General features: G+C 42.9%; 1 protein-coding gene across 1 annotated transcript in view; it reads right to left on the bottom strand.

The window, feature by feature from the left end:
- The window catches only part of LOC138352980 (tripartite motif-containing protein 59-like), a 42,366-nt gene extending 18,795 nt beyond the window's left edge, over positions 1-23,571 (bottom strand). Inside the window, exon 1 of the mRNA XM_069305644.1 lies at positions 23,347-23,571. The gene's annotated coding sequence lies outside the window, so the exon portion shown is untranslated. The remainder of the gene's footprint in view (positions 1-23,346) is intronic.
- Positions 23,572-24,015: the final 444 nt, after the last annotated feature.

Raw genomic sequence — 24,015 nt, 5'->3', positions numbered from 1 at the left:
CCCTGCGGAAACAGGGAAGAAGGGAAACCGGATCAACCCACAGCGCGTCCCCGGACACAGAAGCTGTGGCGCGCAAATAACGGCGAAGTGCCGCAACCGGACACAAAACATGATGCACCCCCCGGTCTGACCAACCAAGCATAAACCACCCATGGACCCCTCCGGAACGCAGCAGTCTCATTCTTCGCCAGAAAAGAAGGAGACGGCTGCAAACGAACAAAACAATCACCACGACCAAAAGAGCAGAAATCCCTGCGCCGGAGGAGAGCATGAAGCTCCCCTACCCGACCCCCAGAGGCCAAAGCCAACAAGAAAAGTGCCTTGGAAAAACAATCCTGGACCGAAGGGGCCACAACGAAACGAGGAGACGAAAGGAAAGCGAGCACTCTGTCCAAAGACCAGGACGGCTCAGGCGACGCATGAGCAGGCCGGAGGTGAAACAATGCACGAGACAGCTTGCGAAACGGCGCAGATGTAACATCGATACCGAAAGCAAGCTGAAGCGGCTCCGCCAGCGCCGCACGATACGAAGCGACAGTGTTAGGCATAAGATGACGGTCCTGAAACAACCACGAGAGGAAGGACAAGACCACCCGAACAGACAAGGAACTAACACGACGAAGACGCAAAAAGAAACGGAAGGACCACCAGGAAACTTCATACTGCCGCCGAGAAGAAGCCCTCAGGTGGGACACCAACAAGGAGGCCACCTGATCACCATAGAGATGATGATAGACTTGAGTCAAAAAACCATACGCGAAGACTCAAGAAGATCGAACCAGCCATGTGACGTACCGGCCCGATCTGCTGAAAGAGGCGGAGCCGCGGGAAAACCCTCGGGTTCGGACACCGAGCAACCAGCGCCTGAAACCAAGGCTGGGCCGGCCACCAAGGGGCCAGAAGGACAACTCTCCCCTGGTAAGTCTCTAAGCGAGTCAGGACCTGGAGCAACAGCCGAACTGGGGGAAAGAGGTACAGGAACCCCCACCTCGACCAGTCTAGCCGAAAGGCATCGACCCCGACGGCCTCGCGATCGGGGAAGGGCGCCGCTTAAACGGGAAGACGCCGCGACCACGCCGACGCGAAGAGGTCCACTTCGGGGCGCCCGAACGTCTGGCAAAGCCAACGGAAGGACTCGTCATCGACCGTCCACTCCGTGGAGAGGGGAACAAAGCAAGACAGGGCGTTGGCCAAGACGTTGGACGCGCCCGTACGTGAACCGCCAGGAGAGCCAAACCCCGAGAACTCAGCAAACGAGTCACCTGAAGCGACCAACCCCAAAGAGACAAGGACTGCATCGAACCCCGCGGTTCAGGCAATGAACCACCGGAGAGCAGTCCGAATGGAGCCAAATCGTCGATCCGCGGGCCACCCGAATCCTCCACAGAGCAAACCACACTGCCGCGAACTCCCGCACCGTGCTGTGAGCTCGACGGAAGGACGGATTCCAACGCCCCTGGCCGGCCTGGTGAGCAATGGTCACAAAACCCCAACCGAGAGACGACGCATCCGTGTACACATCGAGCGAGGGCTCGGGTAGGCGCCAAGGCACTGAACCCCGAAAAACCCGAAGAGGAAGCCGGTGACGCAGCAACCAACGCAAGGCCCCCGGGGGTCGAACTCTGCGATCGCGAGAGAGGCGGAAGGGGGAACCCCGAAGGAACCAGAACAGCCGTCGAAGCCAAACCCGACCCGGCGGGTAGACCACCATCGCGAAGTTCAGGCTCCCGCACAGCCCCTCGAGCAACCGCCGGGTGACCCGAGGGCCCTCCAGAAACAGACGAAGGCGGGACTGCAGCCGCAGGAGAGACTCCGGAGGGAGAGACAAGGAGGCAGTTCGAGAGTCCCAAACGAGACCCAGCCAAGTCCAAACCTGAGAGGGAACCAGATGGGACTTCCTCCAGTTCACCAAGAACCCGAACTCGGCGAGCTGGGAAAGAACCAAATCCCTGGCTAGCAAGCAAGTTGACTGGCTGGGAGCCCAAACCAGCCAGTCGTCGAGGTAGGCCAACACCCGAACACCTAGGAGACGCAAAAGAGCCACCACAACCCGTGTAAGGCGCGTGAACACGCGAGGTACCAGGTTCAACCCGAACGGGAGACAACGAAAGCGGTAACTCAGACGCCCCACAACAAAACCGAGCCAGTCCCTGAACCGCGAATGAATCGGGACATGCCAATAAGCGTCCCAGAGGTCCAGGGACACCATCCAAGCTCCCGGCTCCAAGAGGAGCCGAACCTGAGACAGCGTAGTCATCCGAAAGGAGGGGCAATGAACCCAGGGGTTCAGACAGGACAAGTCCAGAATGAACCGCAGGTCCGCGCAGTCCCGTTTCGGAACCGGAAACAGACGGGAAACCCATCTGAGGGACGACGTCGTTTCGACGACGCCCAAGTGTACCCACTCCAAGACGACTCGACAGAGCGCAGGGGAAGAAACCTGCCCTGCCAGCCCCGACCCCCCAAAGGGGGAGGGGCCACCCAACGCCACCGCAGGCCACGAGACACGACCCGAAAGGCCCACGAATCGTGGGACCAGGCGCGAGCGAACAGTGCAAGCCGCCCCCCCATCGCCCCGTCAAGGGGGCAAACCGCGAAAGGGCCAGCGACCCTTACGAGACCCAGAACCCCGCACAGCGTGAACACCGCGCCGACCAGACGAGGGAGGGTCCGCAGGAGGAGCCAACCCCGAACCTGACACCAGAGGCCTACCACGACGAGAGGAACCCCGAGCCCTGGCACGACCTTTCCGGGAAGACCCACCCCGGGACCCCCGGAAAACCAACAAGTCCGACATCGGACGACAAGCCGCCGACGCAGCCTGAATAAACTGCGCCACGGCCGACTCCTCAAACAGAAGAGAACAAAAAGGTGAAGAACGCCTAAGAGCCAGAGCCCAAGCAGATTCCACGGAGGAACCCGGCACTGCCTGCCGACACGCGAGACGGGAAGCATAAAACAGGGAAACCGCATCTTGCAAAATCGGCGTGAACAGCTTCAACAAGGCAGCCGACGAACGCGCAGCCGACGAACGCGCAGCCGAGAACAAGGTGCCGGACCCCGGGACGGACCCAAGCGTCCACACATCCTCCACGAGCCAATCCGAAGACAGCTCCAGGAGGGAAAAGAACCGCAAGGCCGAAGCCAAAAGGCCCCGGGCGCGCAAGTCCTCCGCAACGAGCGCCGCCGAAAGGGAGGGAACCTGCACATGGAGCTGAATAACGCCCACATCGCGGGGAAGGGCAGGGGCAAACAAGCACTCATTCAGGTACTCAAGTTCGCCCCCCAGGAAAACCTGAAGCACCGTGGAAGCTTCCCACCACTCCAGCGTGCGGGAACGACAGAAGGAATGCCAGGCATGCAGACCAAACAAGGGGCAGTCTGCTAGCCAGGACGACTCCGGAACCTCGTAACGGAGCCAGAAAAGGAACGAAGTCCCAAACCTGAACGTGGACGGATCCATTTCCGAGGCATAATCCGGGTCACGCAGGAGGTAAGCTGCAAAGGCCGCTCGCACCACACCAGGTTGGATGCGATAAGCCGAAAACCTCCAGATGGACGGAACCGACGTACCCGGGGGAACACGGAACCGAACCCGGGGAGAGGCCGACACCAAATCCAACTCGTATGCAGAGGGGGGAAAAGAAAACCCCACTCCTTGTAACAATAAGCCCCGCTCAGACGGAAGAAAATCCCAGGCGGGGCCCAAGGCCCCCAAGTCAGCCCCTCCCCAGCCTCGAGGTCCTTCACCACAGGACCCGAGGCCGAGTCCTCTCCCCAAGCCCCGACCCCACAAGACAAGGATGGAGCAGCCGGAAAAGCTGGAGGAAGGGGGGCCCACTGGTCAGACCCTGAAGCTTCGGCCGGGAGACAAGACTCGAATACCTCTGCCGCCCCCCCGGAAGGGGCACCCCCCGAAGCTGCCCGAGTCTCGAGATCAAGTAACCCCTGCTCCGACCCCGAAACCCTCAGACGCTTCGGGGCCGGAAGCAGGGGGGGGGCCAGAACGAACAGAAGGGGAAGGACGAGGAGGTGCGGACTGAACCAGGATGGAAGCGACCCCCACCCCCAAGTCCGGGTCTCGAAAAGCAAAGCGGAGCAGCCCCAGGGCATCCGGGGGAGCAACCAACCGAGCGCGTTGCAACAGACGAAACCTAGACTGCAACGCACGCGCCGCCTGTACCCGAATAGAATCATCAGAGGATTGGGTAAATTGAGTCACAAGCAAGCAGCAACACTCACAGGACTCAGGGTCGAAAGTATCACCGACCCAACAGGCAGCGTGGCAGAGGCAAAAACAATGAGATAAAACATATATATATATATATATATATATATATATATATATATATATATATATATATATATGTATATATATATGTATATATGTCGTACCTAGTAGCCAGAACGCACTTCTCAGCCTACTATGCAAGGCCCAATTTGCCTAATAAGCCAAGTTTTCATGAATTAATTGTTTTTCGACTACCTAACCTAACCTAGCTTTTTCTGCTACCTAACCTAACCTAACCTATAAAGATAGATTAGGTTAGGTTAGGTAGGGTTGGTTAGGTTCGGTCATATATCTACGTTAATTTTAACTCCAATAAAATAAAATTGACCTCATACATAATAAAATGGGTAGCTTTATCATTTCATAAGAAAAAAATTAGAGAAAATATATTAATTCATGAAAACTTGGCTTATTAGGCAAATCGGGCCTTGCATGGCAGGCTGAGAAGTGCATTCTGGCTACTAGGTACGACATATATATATATATATATATATATATATATATATATATATATATATATATATATATATATATATATATATATATATTTATGATCGATGTCCCCTTTGGGAATCTTAATTTTAAGATGAATAGGAAAACCAGGGATATACTGAACATCTTGTTTCAGATTCTTTACTTTAAAATGCATAACGTTTCGAATACTTCTCATATTCATCATCAGATCTAAAAGAAAAAACAGAAATCACAATCAAATAACTAGTAAACAAAGAACTCATACTGAATATAATTGCCTATCAAAGAAAGGAAAATGCTTAAAAACAAAACCCTTAAGCGCACTTAAAGTGATCAATACAAATAAAACTTATTAACTGTCACATATATAAAATCTAATTTAAAAATCGGTTAGACTACAAGACGAAATTTATAACTACTAAAACAAACCATTCTATTAAACTTACGTGAAGTGATCAGAAGTGAAACTTGATACCTAACACATAGATACTAAACACTATAACAAATATTCATATAATGACTACAAATCTACAAAAAATGTATATAAAATACAAACAGAATAAACGACAATTATAAAGTACTAACCAAAATCTTATAAAAACTCAAATATTAAATAAAATTAAATACCAAAAAATGTATTATATACCCTAAATAAAAGATTATAATAATGTACAATGTCAAGACTTGAAATAAGTAAGAAAGGGCAAAGGCATGATAAACTAAACAAAATTATAATAAAATTAAACTACCAGAATGAACTATAAATCAATTTACAGGGCCTACTGTGCACTATACAGTGTACAATTGAACGGCTGAAAGGTTGCTATTTAACAGAGGCCGCAGCTCCTTTATATACAAGGATTCCATTACTCTCAAATCTGACTGGCCATTCATACAAGTGTCCAGAATTTTAAAATCAGATTCCAGCAGAGAATGATTAAACTCATAACAATGGTTTCTAATCTCCGAAAATGCTGGTTTAGACAATGGTAATCCAGTCCTAAATTGATTTATAGTTCATTCTGGTAGTTTAATTTTATTATAATTTTGTTTAGTTTATCATGCCTTTGCCCTTTCTTACTTATTTCAAGTCTTAACATTATACATTATTATAATCTTTTATTTAGGATATATAATACATTTTTTGGTATTTAATTTTATTTAATATTTGAGTTTTTATAAGATTTTGGGTAGTACTTTATAATTGTCGTTTATTCTGTTTGTATTTTATATACATTTTTTGTAGATTTGTAGTCATTATATGAATATTTGTTATAGTGTTTAGTATCTATGTGTTAGGTATCAAGTTTCACTTCTGATCACTTCACGTAAGTTTAATAGAATGGTTTGTTTTAGTAGTTATAAATTTCGTCTTGTAGTCTAATGGATTTTTAAATTAGATTTTATATATGTGACAGTTAATAAGTTTTATTTGTATCGATCACTTTAAGTGCGCTTAAGTGTTTTGTTTTTTAAGCATTTTCCTTTCTTTGATAGGCAATTATATTCAGTATGAGTTCTTTGTTTACTAGTTATTTGATTGTGATTTCTGTTTTTTCTTTTAGATCTGATGATGAATACGAGAAGTATTTGAAACGTTATGCATTTTAAAGTAAAGAATCTGAAACAAGATGTTCAGTATATCCCTGGTTTTCCTATTCATCTTAAAAAAAATATATATATATATATATATATATATATATATATATATATATATATATATATATATATATATATATATATATATATACAGTGGTACCTCGCATAACGATTGCCCCAAAAGACGAATATTTTGGGTAACGAACGGCCCGATCGGCATCAAATCGTCCCGTATGACGAACGCTGGTTTGAGTAACGTCAACACAACATGGTGGGGTCGCGCTGCTGCTTGCACATTCTTAGACGCCTCCGACGATGCACATAAATTATGTTGTTCTTGTTTAAAGATGCTAATGATGCTGGGATATAAAAGGGTGACTGCTGAGATGTTGCAAAGCATTGACGTTTTTGTAGGAAAAAAGAAATGAAATATCTGATATACAACAAATGTCAAAAAAGTTCGTTCGGTGTTCGGCAGGTAGGCTGCTCCATTATAACAATCTTTCTTTGTTTCAAATGTGTTCCATTTGTTTTTTATTTGTCATTTACGTCTCAATAATGGAGAAGCCTACCTTACATACACTGAATAAACCATTATGACATTTTCCTTTCTTCAAATGTGTTCAATATTTATTTTTCATTTGTCTTATAGCAAAAGGTTCGTTCGGTGGTCGGCAGGTAGGCTGCTCCATGTTTCTTACATACAAAAAACGTAAATAATAAAAAAATGAAGAATTTTGAAAACCAGTACAAATGTCAAAAAGGTTCGTTCGGTGGTCTACAGGTCGACTGCTCCATGTTTCTTAAAAAAAAAAAAACGAGAAATAAAAGAACTGTTGAAACAATTTGAAAAATGGACAAATGTCAAAGGTTCGTTCAGTGTTTGTCGGGTAGGCTGCTCCATTATTGAGACGTAAGTGATAAATACAAATCAAATGGAACACATTTGAAACAAAGAAAGATTGTCATAATGGAGCAGCCTACCCAACAAACACTGAACGAACCTTTTGCTATAACAAATATGAAAGACAAGGGCTGCTGGCTGGGTTAGTAGTGCGTGAGCAACCGTTTGTAGCACACATGCCTCTGGCTCTCAAACACCTGTCCCACACGGTGTTGAAAGACTGTACTCAGTCAGTGCAATTCAGACCCTATTGTTTGAAGAACATAAGGGTCATAACATTGGTGAAGCTAGGCGCAATAAGGGCTTAACACAACGGTCGGATGCCTGTGATACAGCACCTATGAGGATGATACAGCGAGCGTATCCAGGTGTAGCTCTGAGCCCCACCCTTGCCATCTCTAATGTATATAGATGATACATAGATGAATCGTTTTCTGCGTTCAGTGACGATGCATCTGATACAAGTAGCATAGATGAACAGTGTTAGCGGCTTCCATGGTGGTGGTGTTCATTGATATTTTTAAGAATACCTGAATCTTTTCTTGACTGATGGACACTCTTTGAGGCTAGCTGAATCTCTTCCTGACTGATGGACACTCTTTGAGGCTAGCTGAATCTCTTCCTGTGTGGGACCTTACAAAGCGATCTTTTCAAGACTACCTTACAAATTGAGCTTTTCCTATAATCGTTTCAATACTACTTTATGCTTTACAAGCTTGGCTACATACCACCTACAAGTACTAAAGCCAAGGGTGCACGCGAGTGCATTATTTGCAACCACACAGAACGATGAAACGGGAAACAAAAATCTATCTGTAGCTGGTGCAAGGAGAGCAAAGTCGCGCTGTGTACCATGGACTACTTCGTTGACTATTATGCACCTCCAAAGTACTGAGTGTGTAATACAGTGTGTTACTGTGTAAATAGTATGTGAAACTGTACATATTGTAATATTAGTGAATTTTTACCACGTAATATTGTGACAATAAACATTTATTGTGGACACATTACTGACACATGTATCACAGTTTCATGGAAAATTATGAACATTCTACTGTATACATATTGTAAAGGTCACAAATATGCATCATATACGATAAATGAAACAAATAAAACCGCATTGGAAATGCATAGGAAAAATATTTGAAAATATATTTGTGGCAACACGCGGTGCTTGAATGGCCTGCGCGACCGTGTCTGGGAGCTTCACACACGGGCGACCAGCCCCTGATGACGTCACAGCACACCTTGTCCACGCCCTCACAGCCAAAGTAAGTGGAATTTGGTAATTATTTTTACATAGACATGTTCAGGGACGGTAATTTATCATTTTACAAAGAAAAATTATATTTTGGGGAACATTTGATGTCATGCACACTAGGGAAATTTCACAATAAACACAGTGCATCACACTGGTTACATGGGGGACACTCGTTTTGTATGACGTCCGTTTCACATGACGAACATGGAACGGATTAAATTCGCTATGGGAGGTACCACTGTATATATATATTAAATACAACAAAACAAAACACCTTAACAGTGTTACAATGGAATCCGAGGCCATGCCCTGGACTATATCCAATCCTATCATAGTGATAGACACCAATGTGTAGCCATCAATAATATAACCTCTCCCACTCTACCAATAACCATTGGAGTGCCACAGGGCAGCATCTTGGGACCTCTCCTATTTCTTATATACATCAATGATCTGCCTAATGTCTCTAACATTCTGAAACCTATATTGTTTGCTGATGATACTACCCTCATCTATTCTAACCCCAACCTACATACACAAAATAATGTTGTTAATAATGAACTAAAAAAAGTCCACTTATGGATGTCAATCAACAAACTATCACTTAACATAGAAAAGACCTACTACATCTTATTTGGTAGCAAATCAACAAATGCAATTCAGCTTCAGATAGACAATGTTAACATTAGTAATAAAAATGATGGAAAGTTTCATGGCCTATTCCTAGACAAGAGACTCAACTTCAGCACCCACATACAACACATAACTAAGAAAGTCTCTAAAACAGTTGGTATACTCTCCAAAATCAGATATTATGTACCTAACTCTGCTCTCATCTCACTATATTATGCACTTATCTATCCCTATCTTAATTATGGTATCTGTGCATAGGGTTCAACCACTTCAAACCACCTCAAGTCCATCATTACCCAGCAAAAATCTGCTATCAGAATAATAACCAATTCTGCTTTCAGACAACACTCAGCCCCCTTGTTTAACTCCCTAAACATGCTAAATATAATCTCACTCCACACATTCTCTTGTGTCAACTACATTTACAAAACCCTGTTCTTAAATGCAAATCCTGCACTGAAACTCTCCCTGGACAGATGTAATAGGACCCATTATCACCACACCAGAAATAAATATCTCTGTGATATCCCCAGTCAAACTTAATCAGAGTAAACACTCTATACAAATAAAGGGACCTAGTCTATGGAACTCACTCCTTAATGAATTGAAAAGCTGTCCAACTTTGGCGTCATTCAAAAACAAAACTAAAAAGTACCTAATTTCATCTTCATAGTTTTGTAGCTTGTTGCTTTAAAATTGCACTGTATCTAGTGCTACCCAATCTCCCAATCTTGATGTACCCAATCCAAACAACTTTACCATTGTGATCATTGCTGTCTTCTTATATGTGCTATCAATTTGCTGTATCGTGCCTATTAATCTTTGTTTAAATTACCAATCAAGCTGTCAATGCAATCAATCAGAGCTTTTAGATACGAATGTGCTTTAATACACCTACTAATCTCTCTCATCTCATTTTTTTCTTGCAATGTATCTGTTATCATATTATTAATTCTGCTAGAATTTACCTACTTAAAATTATCTGTTAGATTATGGACCTGCCCGAAATGCTGTGTGTATTAGCGGCTTTACAAGATTGTAAATACCATGCTATGTATTCTCACAAACCCAATGTACCTTCTTGTATATAAATAAATAAATATATACAGAGCACCACTTGGTTTCCGAACTTTAGTTATCCGAAACTTCCAGTTTCCCGATTGGGGTTGGGGAGTCATGCTACCCGAACAAAGTTCGGGTAGGAAGGGGTCCGCCAAGCGTCACGCCAGCTTGTGGTGGTGGGTGGGAGATGGTCCAGGGTGCCCACTGTGACTTCACAGATTCACGGCCTATTACTGTATTCCTATTACAGTATTTTGAATTGCCATAAGGCTGGAATGTTCATTCTGTGCTTTTGTTTTACATATCTGCATAATCAAGAAACATCTGTGCACCATGTTGGCTCCAAATGGACACATTGCGTCAGTGATGGCTGACTGGTGGGTGGATGGAGCTTAGGTGGGAGGCAGTATGAGAGGGGGGGGGAGAATCAGTGAGAGAGGGGGATAATTAGTCAGAAAGGGAGGGAGAGAGAGATGCTAGGATGGAGGGGGAGGTAGGGAGAGATGTTAGGAGGTAGGGAGAGATGCTAAGAGGGAGGGGGAGGTAGGGAGAGATGCTAAGAGGGAGGGGGAGGTAGGGAGAGATGTTAGGAGGTAGGGAGAGATGCTAAGAGGGAGGGGGAGGTAGGGAGAGATGTTAGGAGGTAGGAAGAGATGCTAAGAGGGAGGGGGAGGTAGGGAGAGATGTTAGGAGGTAGGGAGAGATGCTAAGAGGGAGGGGGAGGTAGGGAGAGATGCTAAGAGGGAGGGGGAGGTAGGGAGAGATGTTAGGAGGTAGGGAGAGATGCTAGGAGGGAGGGGGAGGTAGGGAGAGATGTTAGGAGGTAGGGAGAGATGCTAAGAGGGAGGGGGAGGTAGGGAGAGATGCTAAGAGGGAGGGGGAGGTAGGGAGAGATGTTAGGAGGTAGGGAGAGATGCTAAGAGGGAGGGGGAGGTAGGGAGAGATGTTAGGAGGTAGGGAGAGATGCTAAGAGGGAGGGGGAGGTAGGGAGAGATGTTAGGAGGTAGGGAGAGATGCTAAGAGGGAGGGGGAGGTAGGGAGAGATGCTAGGAGGTAGGCAGGAAGGGACGGAAGTAGTGAGAATTAGGGAGGGAAAGGCAAGCTGGCAGGCACAGGCTGGCAGGCACAGGCAGACAGGCACAGGCAGACAGGCAGGCAGGCAGGCTGGGAAGGAGGCAGGCAGGCAGGCTCGGGTAAGGAAGCGGTCAGCCAAGCGTCGTGCCGGCCCGTGGTGGGTGGGTGGGGGGGGGTGGGTGATGGTTTAGTTTGCTCACTGACCGTGTCGGGCGCCGCCGCCTACCCTGTGACGTCACAGACTCACGGCCTATTGTTCCCATTGTTTGAATTTGTCACGAGACTGGAGTGTTCATTCCGTGACTTTGTTTTACATATCAGCACAATCAAGGAACATCCGTGCACCATGTCGGCTCCAAATGCACGCATTGTGTCAGTGAAAGCATCTACAAGCGGGTTACGTAAAAGAAAGAGGTCAGTGATGACATTTGAAAAGAAAGTTGAAATAATTAAGAAGGTGGAAAGCGGTGTCCCGAGAAGTGTCGTGTGCGCTGAGTATGGCATTAGTAAAAGTACTGTTTTTGATCTTCTTAAGGCTAAACCTATCATTTTTGACTATTTCTCTAGAAGTGAAAGTGATAAAGCAATACGAAATAGAAAGGTAGTAAGTAAAGCAAAAGTGGAGAGTGTTGATAACGCAGTGTGGGAGTGGTACAAACAGAGACGTGAAGTGACGAAGAAGCCAGTGGCAGGGTGGCTCCTCGTGGAAAAGGCGCGTGAATTTCACCAAGCAATGAAAATTACTCAAAAGTGTGTATACAGTGATGGTTGGCTCAGAAGTTTTAAAACCCGTCATGGCATTAGGTTTATTAAAGTGCATGGTGAAAGACAATCTGCTGATATTGTTGGTGCTGATGAGTATGTGAGTAAATTTGCGGAGATGGTGCAGGAACAAAATTTATCTCCAGAGCAAATTTATAATGCTGATGAGACAGGTTTGTACTGGCGTATGCTTCCCACAGAAACGATGGCTCATAGTGGTGAGGACGATCCTTCAGGTGGTTATAAACAGAACAAACAGAGAATTTCTTTGTTGTGCTGTGCAAATGCAGCTGGCACGCACAAATTAAAGTTACTTGTGATTGGAATTAGTAAAAACCCCAGGGCTTTAAAGTCAGCCAGGTGCCTCCCTGTGATTTATAAGGACCAGCCAAGTGCGTGGATGTCTCGAGTAATATTTGTCGAGTGGTTTAATAAGAACTTTGTACCCGAGGTGAAGGAGCACCTGAAAAGTGTTGGTCTCCCGCAAAACAGCAAAGTTGTGCTGCTGCTAGATAACAGTTCAACGCATCCACGAGGTGATGAGCTTATAAATGGCAATATTATTGGAACGTTCTTGCCACCCAATACAACCTCAGTGATCCAACCCATGGATCAAGGAATAATTAAGAACCTTAAACACCACTACAAGAGGATGTTTGCCAGACGTCTTAACAATCAGCTTGGAACACTTAAGGACTTTTATAAAGTCTTCACAATAAAGTCAGCTATCTGGACTATTGCTAGTGCGTGGGATGAGGTAAAGCAGACAACACTAAGAAATGGTTGGAAAAAACTTTGGCCCGCGTCAAGTCTGTTTCCTGAGGAAGATGACGAGGCAGATTTTGAAGGATTTGCGGTGAAGAAAGTTAGCGAGAAGAAAAAATTAAGAGAGGAACTCCTAGCCTATGTCAAGGGGATTAAGTCCCCTGAGATTAGAGCAGAACTGGTGACTGAAACAATCGAAGATGACATAGATAGATGGATAGGTTTTGATGAAGAAGCCCCAAACAATCGAAACATGACTAATGATGAAATTATAGAATTAGTATGTACAGCAAAAAAGCCAGACGAGTGCAATGAAGAAGATGGAGAGGAAGAGGAAGAGGATGAAGAAACGTTAAAGGAAAAATGTGATATGGAAAAAGTTCAGCAAAATTTTGAATACATTCTGGGATTTATGGACACGAGTTACAGCGAGTTTGAAACTAAGGACATGATGAGTCTGTACAATATGTATATGAAGTTTTTAAAAACAAGAGCCAAGGGAATGAAACAAATGTCAATTACAGAGTCTTTTGCAATGGCTTCCAAGAAAGCTCGCATTGCATCACCTGCACCTGACTCATCGCATGTTGACCCAGTCAATCCAACACCATCAACATCCACCACCACCTCTTCCATGTAAATAACTATGCTTCATCAACATCGATCATCAACATAAGAGGATCAGGACTTCAATTATTGGTGAGTACAAACAAAATACGGTCACGCATTTACGCTATGAACCTGTCGATTTTTTCCCCTAGATTTTTTCACATTATTTTTTTATTTTTTCCTCCATTTCTCGTATACGAACTTACATGTTAACCGACGGGTCTCGTCCCCAAGGGGTTCGGAAACCAAGTGGTGCTCTGTATATATATATATATATATATATATATATATATATATATATATATATATATATATATATATATATATATATATATATATATATATATATATATATTAGTATATTTTGGTAGCAGTCTTTCCTGTAGACATATATTATTAAATATGACCGAAAAAGTAAGATTAATAATTCTAACACGAATTTTCTCAATCTTTCGTACATTACGCTTCACTGTTGGAGGTAAATCAAAAATCACTTCTCCAAAATTCATTTTTATATATATATATATATATATATATATATATATATATATATATATATATATATATATATATATATATATATATATATATATATATATATATATATATATTAGTATATTTTGGTAGCAGTCTTTCCTGTAGACATATATTATTAAATATGACCGAAAAAGTAAGATTAATAATTCTAACACGAATTTTCTCAATCTTTCGTACATTACGCTTCACTGTTGGAGGTAAATCAAAAATCACTTCTCCAAAATTCATTTTTATTTCTAGTCTGACGCGACACGGGCGCGTTTCGTAAAACTTATTACATTTTCAAAGACTTCACAAATACACAACTGATTAGAACTTGCGTTTCTCTGATTTTATATCTACATTTGAGTGAGGTGGGAAGGGTGATGTGGCATTAACACAAGACAGAACAATAGGGGATATTAATAGGGTATTAAAAGTATCAACACAAGACAGAACAGAAACAATGGGTATTGAATAGAAGTGTTTGTAGAAAGCCTATTGGTCCATATTTCTTGATGCTTCTATATTGGAGCGGAGTCTTGAGGTGGGTAGAATATAGTTGTGCAATAATTGGCTGTTGATTGCTGGTGTTGACTTCTTGATGTGTAGTGCCTCGCAAACGTCAAGCCGCCTGCTATCGCTGTATCTATCGATAAACAACACAGAAATCATCGATAGATACAGCAATAGCAGGCGGCTTGACGTTTGCGAGGCACTACACATCAAGAAGTCAACACCAGCAATCAACAGCCAATTATTGCACAACTATATTCTACCCACCTCAAGACTCCGCTCCAATATAGAAGCATCAAGAAATATGGACCAATAGGCTTTCTACAAACACTTCTATTCAATACCCATTGTTTCTGTTCTGTCTTGTGTTGATACTTTTAATACCCTATTCAACTCCCTGTTTACAGGAGTTGTAGCTGATGTGTGGAAAAAGGCTAACATAGTTCCAATCTACAAAAGTGGAAGCAGGGAAGACCCCCTTAATTATAGACCGGTATCATTGACAAGTGTATTAGTCAAAATATTGGAAAAAATAATTAAATCTAAATGGGTAGAACACCTGGAGAGAAATGATATAATATCAGATAGACAGTATGGTTTTCGATCTGGAAGATCCTGTGTATCGAATTTACTCAGTTTCTATGATCGAGCAACAGAGATATTACAGGAAAGAGATGGTTGGGTTGACTGCATCTATCTGGACCTAAAAAAGGCTTTCGACAGAGTTCCACATAACAGGTTGTTCTGGAAACTGGAAAATATTGGAGGAGTGACAGGTACGCTTCTAACATGGATGAAAAATTTTCTGACTGATAGAAAAATGAGGGCTATGATCAGAGGCAATGTATCGGACTGGAGAAATGTCACAAGTGGAGTACCACAGGGTTCAGTTCTTGCACCAGTGATGTTTATTGTCTACATAAATGATCTACCAGTTGGTATACAGAATTATATGAACATGTTTGCTGATGATGCTAAGATAATAGGAAGGATAAGAAACTTAGATGATTGTCATGCCCTTCAAGAAGACCTGGACAAAATAAGTACATGGAGCGCCACTTGGCAAATGGAATTTAATGTTAATATATGCCATGTTATGGAATGTGGAATAGGAGAACATAGACCCCACACAACCTATATATTATGTGAGAAATCTTTAAAGAATTCTGATAAAGAAAGAGATCTAGGGGTGGTTCTAGATAGAAAACTATCACCTGAGGATCACATAAAGAATATTGTGCGAGGGGCCTATGCCACGCTTTCTAACTTCAGAATTGCTTTTAAATACATGGATGGCGATATACTAAAGAAATTGTTCACGACTTTTGTTAGGCCAAAGCTAGAATATGCAGCAGTTGTGTGGTGCCCATATCTTAAGGAGCACATCAACAAACTGGAAAAGGTGCAAAGACATGCTACTAAGTGGCTCCCAGAACTGAAGGGCAAGAGCTACGAGGAGAGGTTAGAGGCATTAAATATGCCAAAACTAGAAGACAGAAGAAAAAGAGGTGATATGATCACTACATACAAAATAGTAACAGGAATTGATAAAATCAATAGGGAAGATTTCCTGAGACCTGGAACTTTAAGAACAAGAGGTCATAGATATAAACTAGCTAAACACAGATGCTGAAGAAATATAAGAAAATTCACTTTTGCAAACAGAGTGGTAGACGGTTGGAACAAGTTAGGGGAGAAGGTGGTGGAGGCCAAGACCGTCAGTAAATTTCAAAGCGTTATATGACAAAGAGTGCTGGGAAGACGGGACACCACGAGCGTAGCTCTCATCCTGTAACTACACTTAGGTAATTACATACAATATTTATTTTTTAGTTTCCCATGATCAGAGACTTTATTTTAACATTAGAAGATAACAAAAATTTTGCCAAGAATTTATTTCCTGCACACAGGGGGTATCCATATTTGGAGCCCTAGCAACACAGTGACTAATAAGGATACAAAGTATGCTCTCGGGCGCAAGTTCGAATCCTCGTCACAGCCCTTGTGGATTTGTTCATACAAAGGCTAGTAGAACATTAGAAAACTTCAAGAAATATTCAATTAAAGATGCAATTTACAACTAGGCCATAGAATGGAGCGAGTTAAAGGTCACCACATTAAAGAATGCATGGAATAAAATTCTGAGTCCGGTAACTGGTTAGAATGAAGATGAAGATTACTATGATTTTGAGGGCTTTGATAATGCGATTTTTCAGACATTCAGAGATGCATGTGAGGAAGATTTGCAACTTTCTGAAGTGTTTGAGTGGTTAGATAATGATGCTGATGATCCAGGTTATAGTGAATTAACTGATGATGAGATTATCTAGTCTGTTACTGGTAATAATGATGAGGATGTGGAAGAGGAAGATGATAGTGTGTTACCTATTCCATATGCTGCATCATTGCAAAAGGTTAATGATCTGCTTGATTTGGTTATTGTAACTGATAATGAAGAGCTGAGAGATTATTACCTGCACCTAAAGGACATGAAAGATATTATAATGAAGCACACGACAAAGAAACAATCTAAGATTCCAAAGCTTTTGGTACGATTTCACAGTAGGCCTACAGGACCAGCACCCAGCACTAGCAAGGACTCACCTTCCGAGGATGCCCAGGCAACTGGACCAGCACCCAGCACTAGCAAGGACTCACCTTCCGAGGATGCCCAGGCAACTGGACCAGCACCCAGCACTAGCAAGGACTCACCTTCCGAGGATGCCCAGGCAACTGGACCAGCACCCAGCAATAGCAAAGACTCACCTTCCGAGGATGCCCAGGCAACTGGACCAGCACCCAGCGCTAGCAAGAACTCACCTTCTAAGGATGCCCAGGCAACTGGACCAGCACCCAGCACTAGCAAGGACTCACCTTCTGAGGATGCCCAGGCCACTAGACCAGCACCCAGCACTAGCCATAACTTACCTGGGTGTACCAATTGAGCTGTACAGCACAGTTCTAATGACATTAAATGTACAAAGTGTAGTTTATATGATATAAGTGTACTGCAGTAGTGTGATTCTAGGTCTGTACTTTATGTACAGACTGTAGTGTATAATGTACATTTGTTAGAAAAGTTACTGTTCTTTAAACAATTTATATTCATGTGTGTGGCACTCACAGGATATTAAGGCTAACAAAGTTTGCACTACAAAACTCAACTGGTAAGGTAAGTACAGTACTGTAGCATGCCATATCAATGTATTTCATTGCAATACAAATTCTTTATTATTTAAATTTTTCATAAGGCAAATGTGGACTGGCATATGCAATAATGTGATTGTATTTTTTATTTATTTTTTTTGGGGGGGGGAAGGGAGTTGCTGGGGGCCGAACGGATGGAATGAATTCCACACTGGAATGAATCGGCTATGCCCCATATAGTTCATTCAAGCGAGGACACACATTTAATTTCTACATTTACTGTCTACATTTAATGTCATCTAATTTCATGCATTTCTTTGATAAAGTGTTTACTCGTGTCCTTTATGATCTTGGTTATTTGAAACTGTTGGCCAAATTAACCTTAAATTATAGTATGTTACTCTATGTTCTGATATGTTCAAAGAAAATGTTATGAGGAATAGTTCACTTGCTTTTCTAAATTACACCTTGTATTTCCATTCTATAATTAATGTAAATAAACTACTGTACTGTTGCTAGAACTACTGACTCCATAATGTAATAGTCTATGCTTGTCATCCTTAAGTATCACCTTCTTTGTATTAATTTTTTATTTTCCTTGAACATTCTCATTTTGTTAGCTTACTTCTCTAACAGTATTAAGTGTTTTATCCCGTCACAACTTTAATTAAAAAATTTCTATATTATTATTAATTTTACCCAAAAACGCTTTGCCTAATAGTGGCTTCATTAGTATGCGTAACTCCTGTCCCTTCAATTGAACAATATTCTTATGTTCTTTGTACACACAATCTTTTGAATAAATAATAATATTATTATTATTATTTACACAGAAAATCACACTAAAGTGATATACATCAATGAGAAAATTCACTCGGGCTGTGAGATGATGCAAACCTGCAATGTTTGCATCACCTCACAGCCTCAGTGGATTGTTCATTGATGTATATCACCTTAGTGTGATTTTCTGTGTATCTGAAGTTGTGCATACAGTGTTGAACTACAGTACTTTATCCTTCACCTGAGTGCTTGGGGGTCTTACATAAAACTTGGACTGGCTTCAGGACTGTCTACCTTGAGGCTACCTTGAGGTGCTTCCGGGGCTTAGTGTCCCCGCGGCCCGGTCGTCGACCAGGCCTCCTGGTTGCTGGACTGATCAACCAGGCTGTTAGACGCGGCTGCTCGCAGCCTGACGTATGAGTCACAGCCTGGTTGATCAGGTATCCTTTGGAGGTGCTTATCCAGTTCTCTCTTGAACACTGTGAGGGGTTTGCCAGTTATGCCCCTTATGTGTAGTGGAAGCGTGTTGAACAGTCTCGGGCCTCTGATGTTGATAGAGTTCTCTCTCAGAGTACCTGTTGCACCTCTGCTTTTCAACGGGGGTATTCTGCACATCCTGCCATGTCTTCTGGTCTCATGTGGTGTTATTTCTGTGTGCAGGTTTGGGACCAGCCCCTCAATTATTTTCCACGTGTAAATTATTATGTATCTCTCCCGCCTGCGCTCAAGGGAGTACAGATTTAGGCTCTTTAGTCGGTCCCAGTAATTTAGATGTTTTACTGAGTGGATTCTAGCAGTAAAGGATCTCTGCACGCTCTCTAGGTCAGCAATTTCTCCAGCTTTGAAAGGGGCTGTCATTGTGCAGCAGTACTCCACTCTAGATAGCACAAGCGTTTTGAAAAGTATCATCATCGGTATAGCATCTCTAGTGTGAAAAGTTCTTGTTATCCAACCTGTCATTTTTCTTGCAGTTGTGACGGCTACTTTATTGTGTTCTTTAAAGGTAAGGTCTTCCGACATGAGTACACCCAGGTCCTTTACATTGCCTTTTCGTTCTATGTTATGATTTGCCTGCGTTTTGTACGTGGTTTCTGTTTTTATATTTTCAATTTTTCCGTAGCGCATGAGCTGAAACTTATCCTCGTTGAATACCATATTATTTTCTGTAGCCCATAGAAAGACCTGATCTACATCTGATTGGAGGTTTGCCGTGTCCTCTATGTTGCCAACTCTCATGAAAATCCTAGTGTCATCTGCAAAGGATGATACAGTGCTATAGGTTGTGTTCTGGTCTATGTCCGATATGAGGATGAGAAAAAGTACTGGAGCAAGCACAGTACCCTGGGGGACTGAGCTCTTCACGGTTGATGGGCTGGATTTTATTTTGTTGACTATTACACATTGGGTTCTGTCAGTCAGGAAATTGTAGATCCATCTGCCTATTTTCCCGGTAATTCCTTTTGAACGCATTTTATGTGCAATAACACCATGGTCACATTTATCAAAAGCTTTTGCGAAATCTGTGTAAATTACATCAGCGTTTTGTTTGTCTTCCATAGCATCTAATGCCATATCATAGTGGTCCAGCAACTGCGACAGGCAAGAGCGCCCTGTTCTGAAACCATGTTGTCCGGGGTTATGGAGATGCTGTGATTCCATGTATTTTGTGATCTTACTTCTTAGCACTCTCTCAAAAATTTTTATGATGTGCGATGTTAGTGCTATCGGTCTGTAATTTTTTGCCTCTGCCTTATTTCCTCCTTTATGGAGTGGTGCTATCTCTGCTGTTTTTAGTATGTCAGGGATAACGCCAGTATCTAGACTTTGTCTCCACAGAATGTGAAGGGCCTGCGATAGTGGTTTTTTACAGTTCTTGATGAATATGGAGTTCCAAGAATCCGGGCCTGGTGCAGAGTGCATAGGCATACTGTTTATGGCTTCTTCAAAATCTAGTGGGGATAGGGCGACGTCTGATATGTGATTTGTTGTTGGTATCATATCCATGAAAAATTCATTTGGGTTATCAATCTTTAGTGCATTTAATGGCTCACTGAAAACAGAGTCGTACTGCTTCCTCAGTAACTCGCTCATTTCTTTGTTGTCATCTGTGAAAGTTCCATCTCCCTTTCGCAGGGGCCCGATACTAGATGTGGTTTTTGATCTTGATTTTGCATAGGAGAAAAAATATTTCGGATTTCTCTCTATTTCACTGATGGCCTTTTGCTCTCTTTGCCTCTCCTGGGTTTTGTATGATTCTTGTAGCTTGAGTTCAATTGTTTCTATTTCTCTACCTAACCTTCTTCGCCGTTCTTGAGATAGGGTGCGACTCTCAAGTTGTTCCGCGATTCGTTTTCTTCGCCTATATAGGGAACGACGTTCCCGTTCCAATCTGCATCTCTTTCTCTTTTTTCTTAGGGGTATGCGGTTTGAACATATTTCTAGTGCTACTGAGCTTATTTTTTCCAGGCACTGGTTCAGGTTTGCATTTCCTAGCTGTTCTTCCCAGTTTATTTCTGTGAAGTCCTGGTTTATTTGCTCCCTGTTTATCCGTTTATTATTGAAGTTGAATTTGCTGAAATCTCCTCCACCGGGAATCTGGACTGGTTTTGAAGGTCCATTTCCCATGGTTGTCAGAACTTCAATTAAGTTGTGATCTGAGTAACAGGTATTTGTAATCATTATGTTCCCGATCAACTCATCATTATTAGTGAAGATGAGGTCCAGCGTGTTCTCCTTCCTAGTTGGTTCTACTATTTGCTGGTTTAAGGCAAACCTATCGCACATCCGTAGCAGGTCATTTGCATGTGCCTGCTCATTTAGGCTACTTCCTGGTATTCTTTCTGATATTACTGTATTAGCCAGGTGCTTCCATTTCAGGTGCCGTAGGTTGAAGTCCCCAAGCAGGATGATGTTCGGAGCTGAATTTGTGAGGTTTTCCAAGCAGTGCTCTATTTTCATTAGTTGGTCTTTAAACTGCTGAGGGTTTGCCTCCGGTGACTTATATACAAGGACAACAACTACATTTAGGATCTCTATTTTGACTATCAGCACTTCCACCATATCATTTGAGGTGTTTAGCAGCTCAGTACAGATGAGTGTGTCTTTGATGTAGAGGCTGACCCCACCCTGAAGCCGGTGTTTCCTATCACATCTGAAGAGATTGTATTCTGGGATCCATATTTCACCATCAAGGTAGTCCTTTGTGTGAGTTTCCGTTAGGGCTGCAAACACTGCATTTGCCTCATGAAGGAGACCATCTATAAAATGAACTTTGTTGGATTTGCGTGTTTTTATACCCTGGATGTTGGCAAATATAAATGATGTTATCCTGTCATATCAGGATATCACAGACTTCCTGTGATATCAGTAGAAATCCGATTGTAAGAAAGTCAGTGGTGGTACAGTAGTAGAGTATGCAGCTGGCAATGCCTTGGTCATGGGTTTGCAACACCACACAGTCCCAGTGGAATTTCTCATTATTATTATTATTATAAAAGTTATCATTATTCGATAGGCCAATGTCCACACCCCAACAATGCCAGGCATATAATTTACCCCAACAATTCCACTGGCCTACATCTACACCTCCAACAATTCCATAGTCCTATTTCCATACCCCAACATTATTGTTGAAGAAAAAAAAATGCTGTTTGTTGACCAACTTGTATATTGGCTATTTTCTACCATGTTCCCCCCTTTTTTCATCTTTTATTATTTTTATTTTTTTCTTTCAATGCAATTATACTTTAAGCTTAATTACTATTAAGTTTTAGTCTAAGTGTTTTTTTTCCCCACCTCACCTTGCCCAAAACGGTATGCGTACTAGTGGCTTTAGGTATTGTATGTACTACCTCTGTCTTTAAATCAAACAGAATGTTTGTACTGTAACTCTGCAACTATGTATGTACTTTTCCTAAATAAATTTTTATTATTTTTATTATTAACAATTGTATGTTGGGGGTGTAAAACAATGTTGGAGCAGACAATGGTGGAACAGAAAGCTCAGTACTCACTTCCCCCCCCCTTCAGAGCAGGAGAGATTGCTGAAATAGAGGGAATACAGAGAACATATACGGCACGCATCGTTGAGATAAAACACCTAAATTATTGGGATCGTCTCAAAGCTCTCCGAATGTACTCTCTAGAAAGGAGACGAGAGAGATACCAAATAATATACACATGGAAAATACTGGAGGGCCAGGTCCCAAATCTACACAGTAAAATAACAACGTACTGGAGTGAATGATATGGAAGAAAATGCAGGATTGAACCAGTGAAGAGCAGAGGTGCCATAGGCACAATCAGAGAACATAAGAACATAAGAGCAAAGGCAACTGCAGACGGCCTATTGGTCCATACGAGGCAGCTCCTATCTATAACCACCCAATCCCACTCATTTACATGTCTAACCCGCGCTTGAAACAATCAAGGGACCCCACCTCCACCACGTTACGCAGTAATTGGTTCCACAAATCAACAATCAACAACCCTGTTACCGAACCAGTATTTACCCAAGTCTTTCCTAAATTTAAATTTATCCAATTTAAACCCATTGTTTCGTGTTCTGTCTTGTGCTGATACTTTTAATACCCTATTAATATCCCCTTTGTTGTGTCCATTCATCCACTTGTAAACCTCTATCATGTCACCATTAACTCTTCGCTGTATAAACATCAGAGGTCCACGGTTGTTCAACGTTCTCCCAGTGACTATAAGAAATATTGCCGGAACAACCGTGGACATCTTCAAGAGAAAACTGGACTGTTTTCTAAGAGAAGTTCCGGATCAGCCAGGCTGTGGTGGGTATGTGGCCCTGCGGGCCACTCCAAGCAACAGCCTGGTGGACCAAACTCTCACAAGTCGAGCCTAGCCTCGGGCCGGGCTTGGGAAGTAGAAGAACTCCCAGAACCCCATCAAGCAGGTATCAAGCAGGTAATGCACTCAAGTACTTACGAAGGATGATGAGAGTGCGAGGAACAAGGTGGTCAGGCGGAGCCAGTGACTCCTTCCTTCAACAGTTTTGTCTTTCCCTCGTGGTATATCCTCAATGTCTTCAGTGGTGTGTCCTCACCACACACTTACACTGCCATAAGTGTCCTGAGAGTACTGTGGGAGGGACAATTTGGCGGGTATTGTGGACACAGGTCTTTAAGACAGGCGAACTTCACGAGTCGTGGAGACGTCTACAGCTACCTTTGTTGTGATGACGTCACTCGCTCGCTTGCTTACCCGCCACGGTGCTCTTCCCATTTTCTTTGGTTACTGATCTTTGCCGACCTTTAATTAACCTGAGAGCCACTAATATTGGTGGCCTCAACGAGGACAGGAAGTTGGCGGCTTGTCAAAGGTCCTACCCATTTGCCTGGACGATCTTTTCTATCTGTATTTTAAAACCCAGTAGAGTTTTGGCGTTTACCTTATCCACTCTTTGGCGGGTAGGCTGTTCCACGGGTTTACCACCATATGGGTGAAAAAGCATCTCTTGTTTTCTGTCCTACATTGTGGCTTGTTGAGCTTGAACCCGTCGCTCCTCGTTCGTGTTACATCTGCCCTTTTGAAGAAAGTATCCGGATCGACATCGTCCAAATTGTTTAGTATTTTAAGTGTTTCGATGAGCTCCGC

This window comes from Procambarus clarkii, chromosome 55, assembly GCF_040958095.1.
Source record: "Procambarus clarkii isolate CNS0578487 chromosome 55, FALCON_Pclarkii_2.0, whole genome shotgun sequence".
Lineage (NCBI taxonomy): Eukaryota > Metazoa > Arthropoda > Malacostraca > Decapoda > Cambaridae > Procambarus > Procambarus clarkii.
The sequence above is the reverse complement of the archived record's forward strand: the minus strand, read 5'-3'. Positions and strand labels throughout refer to the sequence as shown.